The sequence below is a fragment of the Electrona antarctica genome (assembly GCF_951216825.1).
Source record: "Electrona antarctica genome assembly, chromosome: 3".
In the NCBI taxonomy this organism is placed as follows: Eukaryota; Metazoa; Chordata; class Actinopteri; order Myctophiformes; family Myctophidae; genus Electrona; species Electrona antarctica.
Window position 1 is genome coordinate 7,493,078 of NC_136808.1, and position 11,319 is coordinate 7,504,396.

Below are 11,319 nucleotides of genomic sequence, written 5' to 3' on the forward strand. Positions count from 1 at the left end.
GAGGTGTAAATCAAAGCGGTGTGTGTGTGTGTGTGTGTGTGTGTGTGTGTGTGTGTGTGTGTGTGTGTGTGTGTGTGTGTGTAAAAGCTTGTTGTAAAAAGGGGCTGATAGATTGACTTGCACTTGTTAAATGCTTATGCTCAACAATGCGAGGGGGGTAAATCTGGCAACCTCCTCTCAGCGTGGGTAAACAGCAAACATAATCAACATCTAATAACGTGTCAATCAATGAATCAGGTCTCAAGGAGGATTTATACAGTACTCCAAGCCTCCAAATTGCAGCTCTACAAACACAGAATTAAATTATCTATCAATCCAAATCCAATCTATATAGTAAGGCCTGACCTATATCTTAGTATGTGAACATTCACCAGCTACTGTTGGACTAAATCACTAAACAACATTGCAAAATAGAATATCACAAATATCGTTTGATATTTTTAGGGTCTCTAGCCCCTCCTATATCCAGCTTTCGGTGTTTGTCCACAAACTCTGTCCTACACATTAAATTCCCGTTGACAATGAATGGAGAATTTTACGTCCTATAGTGCAAATAGACATAGGGCTCTATCTGATTCTTATCCCATGCCTTACCTGACCTGAGATCAGATTCTAAAAATGTCTTCTACATCCAGACAGTTTTCTGAAAAAGCTGTGTTTCTATGTCAGTCGTTCTTCGATTTTTTTTAAATAGCAGACCTACAAGCTTGTAGCGCGCCACTCGGTGGTGCGCTATGAGCTTGTAGATCTGCTATTTTTCAATAGCTAAAGCATAACATAATGCTAACACCAAAAGGGGTTCCCGCCCAAAATGGGTTAAACGTTAACCCACTACTATTCATTTTGCCGACTCCTATATTTGCGGGTGGAGTTGTGTGTCTGTAGGCGTGTTGATGCGGTTTCCCTATATTTGCTATCTTATTGCACACAGGTTTAGGACGACGCAAAGTGCCTCTTCAAACCACCCGCAATGCGAATCCGTTGGATAAAGTAGAATAATGCACTCCTGATTTGGAGCTGCCTCGACAAGAGAACATTCACGGCTCAGAGGTCTCGTTCTGTCTTAATTCTCCACAAATCTCTGCGATTGTTAATTTCCCTCTAATCAGCAGAGTGTCAATTCCTTGTGCTCGTTGTGTTTAATTGTCTAGTCAAAAGAAGTTACTAGATTTGTGCCGAGGCGCATTGTGTGCGTTTCCCTTGTTCGGTTTCATCACCTCATCACCCAGCAAATATGTAATGGATTAAAATACATGTAACACGTCGCTGACTCTGTGTCGACCAAATGAAACGCAATTAAAGGCTAGATGGGTGTCATTTCCAATGTGATTTCTTTCGCCATAGTTCAGTGCAAGTCTGTTTAATTAATCCGCTCAGCACAACTTGCCACAAACATAGCTTTTTCAGAAAACTGTCAGGATGTAGAAGACATTTTTTAGAATCTGATCTCAGGTCAAAATGGGTTATTTAATGATTGTCATCAGGCCTACACAGTGCAAGAGAAGAGGGGAAAGAAAATGTACTCTAAAAGTCCATATTGTATAGGGTGTGTATTCGTGTGTGTACTTTTTAAATGTCTTGTGATGTTACACTTCTACACCTATGATGTATCTTACTGTACTTCTAATGGCCGGTATCTGTATAACATGTAACTGCTGTGCTGGCACCTGAATGTCCCTCAAGGGATCAATAAAAGGTACTACAGTGGCGTGCACAGATAGACACTAGGGGGTGCTAGAGCACCCCCTGCCCTTTTGGCAATGTGCCCTTTTGAAAAAAAAAAGAAAAAAAAACTTTTTTTTCTTCTTTTTTTTTAGATTTTTCAAAAATAGCAGACCTACAAGTTCATAGCGCGCCACTCGGTGGCGCGCTATGAGCTTGTAGATCTGCTATTTTTCAATAGCTAAAGCATAACATAATGCTAACACCAAAAGGGGTTCCCGCCCAAAATGGATTAAGGCAACCGGCCGGTTCCACGCGCTGCACAAGGTGCCCTTTTTTAACTTGAGCACCTGCCCCTCTAAATGTCTGTGCACGCCACTGGGTACTTATCCAATAATCCTGCAGGGGAAAATTTATTTTAGGCTTCCTCCAGCTGATTGCTGCACAAGTGGTCAGACTTGAGCACGGCCGCGGTGCGAGAATTTTCTTAAACCCATTTTGACCTGAGATCAGATTCTAAAAATGTCTTCTACATCCCGACAGTTTTCTGAAAAAGCTATGTTTCTATGTCAGTCGTTCTTCGATTTTTCAAAAATAGCAGATCTACAAGCTCATAGCGCGCCACTCGGTGGCGCGCTATGAGCTTGTAGATCCAAACCCATTATAACTTTATAACCCATTATAACTTCAAACTCCATTTTAACCATGATAGATTCATCGAAAACACCCAACCTATTTTCTGGTGACTGATATTGTCCTTCTAATACGTGAGGAGGCCGTGGTTTGTCATTTACTGTTTATTTTTTATTTTCTTATAATTCTTTTTGATTTTTTTGAGCGGTGCTGGAGGAGGTACTTTTCCAAAATAATTATTAAAAATGACTGAAAACAGTAAATGAAAAACCACAGTCCCCTCACGTATTTGGTATCATATACAGAAACATATCAGTCAACAGAGAAAAGGTCAGGTTTTTCCGATGAATCTATCATGGTTAGAATGGAGTTTGAGGTCACTATGGGTTTGTATAGGAAGTGGGCGGGGCAGATACAATGAATATCAAATATCTAATAACTGAATCAAGTAACTTGAAAACTGTCCGGGGTATTCACATACGCCTGAGTAGACAATAAAATGACCAAAAGTTTTTTTGAAAGTGAAATATTCCCTTGTCTTTCAAACCTGGAACTTTCCTTTTCCCAGGTGGCCTCTCTACCCATTCAGCTATGGCCGACTTGGCCGTCCCAAATTCTTACTCCCAAGCTATATCAGGGATCTTATCCCTGCCCTGACCCAGATGGAAAATATGAAACACACATGTGAGCCGCTGGTATTCATTGCGTAATGGTCGAGGAGTGCCCCCCTTCACCACTGACCGCTTAGTTCTCCAAAACAAAGTCATGGCCAGGTGTATTATACCATGTTCATCATCACACGTGGCCTTAAAATAGCAGGCTCGTCCATCTACACCTGTGCATCTGTCTTAAGTTCTGGGGTGTCAGGGGTGTCAAGTAGCACTGTGGACTGGAGTTAAGGGGAATCATGGGCGACCAGGAAGTTGAGAAGGAGAGAGTGTGCGGTCCACTCCGTTCACCTCCCGAGTGCATATTGATTTATTCCTGTAAACTAAAGCATCTTGTTGCACAACAAGATACACAACAGAGAGAGAGAGAGAGAGAGAGAGAGACAGAGACACTGGACTCTTTTAAGGCTGCCTTGAAAAGACACTTATTCTCTCAGGCTTAAGTTATGGCATATAGTTTTTGATTGTTGTTGGTACATTTTGTAAAGCGTCCTTGAGTTCATGAAAGGCGCTATATAAATTAAAGCTATTATTATTATTAGAGAGAGAGAGAGAGAGAGAGAGAGAGAGAGAGAGAGAGAGAGAGAGAGAGAGAGAATTATCCACTGATTAGAAAACACCATCTCTTTCTCTCACGCACAACGTATAACAAATATGTTGTTAATGGTGCGACAAAATTGGCCCTCCGCTGGGAACTGAAGTTGAGGAAAGGGCAAGAGAAAAGGGAGGAGAGGGAGAGAGAGAGAGACAGAAAGATCATCCGAGGATAGCAATTAGCATGTGAAGTTAATCTTAATCAGTATGGAAACATGTAGGACATGCCTCTGTAGTTCTATATCAATGCTGTTACATAAGACTGACTCCTCGAACCAACACGAACCGCTTCTCGACCATTTCCCATCAGAGCGCGAGCCAAGACGGTGTGTTGTTCGATAGTGTGTGTGTGTGTTGGTGCGGGTGGGAGCGGCATTAAGGCTCACTGATGTCTTTCTGCATGGCCAAACGCGTTATTTATTAGTCATTGTGTCTTTGTGTGTGACCATTGAGCGTAAATATATTTGTAATCACCCACGCAGTCGTCACTCACGTGGGGTTAGTGGAGAAACCACTAGCCTAAATGTGTGTGTGTGTGTGTGTGTGTGTGTGGGGGGGGGGGGGGGGGGGGGGGGGTTGGGGATTCGAATACTTGGGGTCCTGTGTCATTTTTTGTCTGCTGCGCTTTCTTCATAGTGTTCAAGGGGAAAACAAACCTAGGGCTCCATCTTGCGCCACCCTTATCCCTAAACATATTTTGCCATTTTTTACTATTTTGAAAATCATTTTAAAATACATCTACATGTCGTGAGCTTGTAGATCAGCTATTTGAACTATTTTTAAAAGGTTCTTTTAACCCATTTTGGGCGGGAACCCCTTTTGGTCTTTCAAGCATTCTGTTATACCTTAGCTATTGAAAAATAGCAGACCTACAAGTTCATAACGCGCCGAGTGGCGCGCTATGAACTTGTAGGTCTGCTATTTTTGAAAAATCATAAAAATGCGGCACAAATCTTTGAATAGGTATATATTCTTTCAGAGCGAACGTTTTTTTTTAAATAGTAAAAAAAAAGGCAAATAGGTTTAAGGTTTAGGGATAAGGGTTAAGGGGTGGCGCAAGATGGAGCCCCTAATGCTTATTTTGGAACGATATGCCGATACGGGACCCCATGTCCCTTTGGAGTGAAAATCTGACAATTTAACTCGGTGGCCGATAGATCAGAGGCGGAGCATCACTACTAGATGGAAGGATTTGATAGGTCTGGAGAAAGGGATGGGTGGATGCAGAGTAGTCTAGTAGGAGAGTAGCGACACGCTTTGATCTGGCCGCAAAGCGGGTGCCTATGGGCTATAGTTCCAAACATTGCTCCTCCTATATGGCTGGAACTATCCCATTGAGATAGAATGAGCACTTCATCGCATTCCATTGTTACAATGGGAGTCAACGTTATATAGTGTCGCCACTCTCTTACTATATTACTCTGGGTAGATGATGGCCACGGTAGAGAAGGGTTTGGAGCAGTGTTGTTTTTGGCAGCAAATTTTGATTTTAGTTTTAGTCATAGTCTCTTGAATAGTTTATTTATTTTAGTCACATTTTAGTCACCTGAAATGTTTTAGTGTTGTGAGCTTGTAGATCTGCTATTTTCAGCATGCAACCAAGTGTAAAATGACTCATACTGGATGTCGAGCTTGTAGATCTGCTATTTTCAGCATGCAACCAAGTGTAAAATGACTCATACTGGATCTCTTGTCCACTAGTCCCTTCCTAACATTTTAGTCTAGTTTTTATTTGTTGACGAAATTGTCAGTATATTTAGTCATAGTTTTAGTCATCATGGCTTAGTGTTTATTTAGTCAGTGAAAAAAGGTAGTCGACGAACATTTTTCATCACAGTATTAGTCGACGAAAACAACACTTGTTTGGAGGGGGTGGCGGGAAAGAGTGATGGCAGAGGATAGCAAAGTGAGTAACTACTAACTAGGGAATAATGGATGGTTGACAGACAGAGGGTGGAGGGAGAAAAGACAAAGATCACACATGGAGTGTAACTTAAGTGTTTTTACGTCACTAATTTGGTTTACAATGAAGAGAGCAATTATCGACCAGGAAGAAGCCGACCAATTAGACGGGACCGAATGAAAGGAAAGAATGTGATATAAAGAAAAGGCAAAGCGAGATTACACTGGACGGAGTGTTCAATTATCTCTGAGAGCATATACTAATGTCCCCCTTGCTCTTATAACATCTATTCTGTACACTTCTGGAGTTACAAATATAAATGAAACACTGAGGATTGAACAGTATGCCGACACAGCCATCTTTCTACCAATAGTTGTTAGTGAAGAAGGCCTTCATTTTCTGAGGCCGATTAGTAAATATAGTATAATAAAGCTAATTGTAACACCTTTTGGTGTTAGCATTACGTTATGCTTTAGCTATTGAAAAATAGCAGATCTACAAGCTCGTAGCGCGCCACCGAGTGGCGCGCTACGAGCTTGTAGGTCTGCTATTTTTGAAAAATCGATCAGAAAACTGTCAGGATGTAGAAGACATTTTTAGAATCTGATCTCAGGTCAAAATGGGTTAACGATAATCTATGTCATATTACTACTATTAACAATAGGGTTACAAAAGATTGAATGACTGTAACCTTACAGTACTAATATCACTGTCTGCTACTCGTCTTCCTACTACTACCACCACCACCACCACAACTACCGCAACCCACATACTTTTTAAGGAATGCATTAACGGATGTTTGTTTACCAGTATAGCATGGCCACTGTCTTCCGCAGAGTGCCCCCCCCCCCCCCCCCCCCCCCCCCCCACACACACACACACACACACACACACACCCACCCACAGTCTCACACACACACCTGTAATGTGGCACAATTAAAAACACACCATTATAGAGGTGACTGTCATCTCTATTGACATACAGTTCATGGTAACTGAGAGGCTACATTCATTTATACAATGAAAATCACCCTCAATTTGCATTATTCACACTTAAAATGCAGCTTTTGCTTGCCGACGTTTAATGACGATTTTGGTGTGTGCAATATGACCTCATGCTGGCTATTAAAAAATTCATTTCATTTCGGTACCATCATCATGACAGGGCTTGTATGTGAGTTCTATGAAGTTGAACACAGTTCTATCAACAAAATGCTATACAAAAATCACACCGTGTGAACTGAGTGGTGCAACTCCCCTCTCCCCCTCTCTCTCTCTCTGTAATTAGCAGGCAACAGTGCAACACTATCTCTCTCTCTCTCTGTTTCTGGCACAACAGCGCCACTTTTTCCCCTACTGATACTCTTAGGTTAGGACATAGGGACATTGCTGTTCCTTGGAGTGGTTGCACCACTTAAAAACAATGTGAACACGAGTGAACTGTTTACTATGGGTTGACTGTGAACAACTCTTCCCAGGCTGCTCTTCCCTGCATACGCTGCCAATGTATGTAAATTCTTTGCCTGCAATATACTGATATTGTAGTAGTGTACACACAGCTTACATTTCCACCCCTTGATGTGTATACTGTATATCATTGACATTGTCAATTCAAAGGAGCTTTATTGGCATGAGAAAACACACGTTTAAATTGCCAAAGCAAGTGTATTATAATAAAATATAAAATATAATAAAAAAACAATCATTGTCATCAATGTACCTCTTTCTAGTGTTTATGCATCTGTGTTTTAACCACTTAGTTGAATGGAGTTCCCGGGGGCTCTAGTCTGTACTGTTTTTCCCTCTACACGCAAAATAGCCGATCTACAAGCTGTCAAGCTCCAAACGTGGCTAGGATTCAAATCATGTGGTTAAAGGACCACTTCACCACTTTTCAACCTATCCTCATATAAAGGTGGCCTTACACTAGCCGATTTTTTTCAATCTGAAATCTGATAGCACCACACACTACAGGATAATCGGAGCGGGCAGAGCAAATATCAAACATTCTTGATGTTGATCGGGCCGATCCCGATCGCGCTTTGAGCGGTCGGGCACCCCCCGAGCGTCAAAAATGCCCGATTATCGGCTAGTGTAAGGCCACCTTTATAGGTCCTCACTAATAATCATGATAAAATGGCACCATTCTTTTCTACTCGGTCTGTGTCTCATACGAGGGCTGTGGGCAGTTCAGAAACCCGTCCACCAGTGACATCATCGTTAGGCAGATTTTTTTTTTTTTTTTAAACACGATTTTTTTTACAAACATTTTTTGATTTTTATTATCGTGAGAACAACGGCTTCCATTTTCGCATTGCAACTTTTCAGGACTAGAAAGCCTGCAGTTTCTATTAGCTTGGATTCCCCATCGATGATGTCACTGGTGGACGGGTTTCTGAACTGCCCACAGCCCTTCTATGAGACACAGACTGAGTAGAAAGAAATGGTGCCATTTTATCACGATTATTAGTGAGGACCTATTATATGAAGATAGGTTGAAAAGTGGTGAAGTTGTCCTTTAAGATGTTTGGGGAAGCCCTCTCTCAACTCTTATACATACATCACAGTCACACACACACACACACACACACACACACACACACACACACGCAGTACACACCTCATTGCACAAACACATTAAACATGTGCTGATAGCGGAAGGAAGCCATGCTTCAAAAGGTTCCCTGGCGCTTACTCCACCGAAACCCTGTGTAACAACAAGGTGCAACGAGGTGTTGCCAGAAGTCAGCTGTGAAATAGACAAATCACTCACTCTTCACAATCCACTGGACTTAAGACAAGCAACTACCGGCGTACACACCAGGACATAGTCATACAAAATTCTAATCATACACTTCAGGGATTTGCATCTTGAATTAATTTAATAGCACACCTCAGTTACTAATATTGGATTTGTATAAAGCCTGGCTGATTTCATGAAGCCTAGATGCTTTGCGGTTTGGTGTGAACTGTGAATAGGGTACAATTACAAAGTAACATCTCAATTTAAACCTAATAAATCCCATTGTTTTGATGCGAGGAGATCACATAATATGGGGGGAAATATGGTCTATGACTTCTGTGTAATTCTCCCACGAAAGTAGGAAGGCTAAACACATGACAAAGATCATTTTGCCTCATCAAGCTTTGTCATCAGGCAGTATTTCTTTACCACGTGAATGGGGTCATTTTCCCACACTATATTATATTAATCTCCTCACACTACAACAAAGGGATTTGTGTTAAAAAAAATCTGTGGTTTTCTTTTAACTCGTGAGAGTGTACAAATGGACCCATAGTTATATGAATGAATAATTAACACTGAGGAGTCAGGGAAAGGGTATTCTCTCATATAAAAAGGGGACAAATGCTGGACGGTGATGTACATAATGACAATATGGCAATCTAAATACAGGATAAGTACTGTATAATTATTGCTGGAGCCCCTTCTCGACCAAGAAGGAGCTCCAGCAACAACATCAGAGCGGGGGGACCATTAGCTCTGGTCCATAGCTCTACGCATTAGAGCTATGGACCAGAGCTGGGGGACCATAGAGAAGATGGCCAAAGACAGATGCAAAGTGGAGGAACTCTGTTGCTGCCCTAGCCTTAGACTCTCGTATAGATGTATTTATCGATTCTGAGGAATGTCAGAATCGATAAATACATCTACGAGAGTCTAACTCTTAGGCTATTGCTGCTCTATGCGCCAGCCGGCGTAATGGGGATAAGTAAGTAACTGTATAATAACGTTTTTTTTTTTTCTCCCATACAAAACAGACAGATTACTAAACTATCTGCCTGTTTACAGATTACAGAAACAGGAGGCCCAGCCTATAGGAAGAGAAGGGAAGCAGCGTGAGTGTCCAAGGTGTTCAATAACTAACAGAAAACTGCCACTATGGAGTGGACACACCAAAGACTGACAATTAACATGCGTGTTGACTTGAGTAGGCTATACTCTGCATTCAGTACAGACTACCATAGTGAAGATGTAGTATAGACTCTAGGTCTAGAGAGAGAGTGTGTGTGTGTGTGTGTGTGTGTGTGTGTGTGTGTGTGTGTGTGTGTGTGTGTGTGTGTGTGTGTGTGTGTGTGTGGCACTAAGGTTGATTGGGAGATTTTGTGTGACTGCATCAATCAGACAAGATTAAAGAATGCATAAATCAGTTCACTTTATGCAGACTAATCACACGCACCTTCACACACACCCACCCACACACGCACGCGCGCGCACAACACAGCAAACATAACGTAACATACTGCCTTGACATTCCTGATTCTGATTCTTCTTCTCAGACTCTTTGTTACCAGAGAGAGGCAGTCAGGTAAGTAGACTAAAGCCTGAGGTAATTATGGGTTTAACAACAGTGTTAACCTATGAACCATGAAGGCTTTTATCCATCCTAAAACAGACCCGGAGGAGTCAGAGCATTAATATTATAAAGTATAACCCAGCTTACAACTTATCATTCACAGGCCAGAGAAAAGGATGAAGTCTCACCTGCTTTAGAAGTCGTCAGTCAGTCAGTCCCCGCGGAGCTCCTGAGCCGTGAAGTGAAATCCGTCGATATCCCAAAAATCCCAGGGATTCTGAAAAGCCGAGTCAAAAATCCACTCCGATAGTAATAAATAGGCAGAACGCGTCTTTCTTTCTGCCCCTAAATAAAGTGCGACTGTCGATCCGTCTCGTCGGGTGGCGAAGCTCCAAGGAAGTGGAACGACTCACTACACAGTACACACCTCCTCCTGTGTTATAACAGGCTGCAAAACTATGTCATGTTCACGAAAAGGTTTTTTTGCACACGTTCATAAATAAAGAAAAGACCCACCACTTGCACAGGGATACAAGGTAAAACACACAACTATCCAGACATAAAAGTGGGAGACGATAATAAGCACGGCGATCATAAGATAGCTCCAGAGGGAAAGGGGGGGACGACGGAGTCAATCGCTGCCCGAGATCAAGTCCCTTGAACGGGGTAGAGAGAGTCCCAGGCAGGCCAGCCTTCCTTCTTTTCCTGCGTGTCCACTGACTGTAGGAGGAGAAAGAAAGTCCCGGCTTTCAACCAACTTGTGTTGTTGTGTGTCCTCTCCTCTCCTCTCCGTGGGTCTCTTATGCGTTTCGATCTATGTTTTAATGTTTAAACATATGACTGAAGTGACCACCAGTAAGTAGTGACCACCCTCTTCATGCATGGTATGTACCGGTGGCTGCGTGCATGCTCCCAGCTGCTATCCTGCAGGGAAATGATCATTACGAGACCAGCTTCACCCCTCCCCCACAGACACAAGCCCAGCCCCTACCTCCCTCCACACACGCTCCTCTTAGCCAATAGCAGAGCTTTCTCGTTCTCCGCTGTGGCCTCCCCCCACCCACTACACACGCACACGTACAACACACGCACACGTTACTTTATTTGTTTGTTTAGACGCGGGAGGGAGTCAATTCGATTTTCAATTCAAAGGAGGAGCTTTATTGGCATGAGAAAACATAGATAGTCTACGTTTACATTGCCAATGCAAGTGTCAAAATGTAAAAAATAAAAAAAAGGAGACACAAGCCCAGCCCCTCCCTCCCTCCACACACGCTCCTCTCAGCCAATAGCAGAGCTTTCTCGTTCTCCGCTGTGGCCTCCCATCCACCCACCCACCCACCCACTACACACGCACACGTACAACACACGCACACGTTACTTTATTTGTTTATTTAGACGCGGGAGGGAGTCAATTCAATTTTCAATTCAAAGGAAGAGCTTTATTGGCATGAGAAAACATAGTCTACGTTTACATTGCCAAAGCAAGTGTCAAAATGTAAAAAAAACAAAAACAAAAAACAGTTAAAATGGTAATACAGTT

The 11,319-nt window shown here is 42.4% G+C and overlaps 1 protein-coding gene across 1 annotated transcript in view; it reads right to left on the minus strand.

Moving 5' to 3' along the window:
• Positions 1-10,673, minus strand: part of large2 (LARGE xylosyl- and glucuronyltransferase 2) — a 367,952-nt gene extending 357,279 nt beyond the window's left edge. The window contains exon 1 of the mRNA XM_079497940.1: positions 9,965-10,673. The gene's annotated coding sequence lies outside the window, so the exon portion shown is untranslated. The remainder of the gene's footprint in view (positions 1-9,964) is intronic.
• Positions 10,674-11,319: the final 646 nt, after the last annotated feature.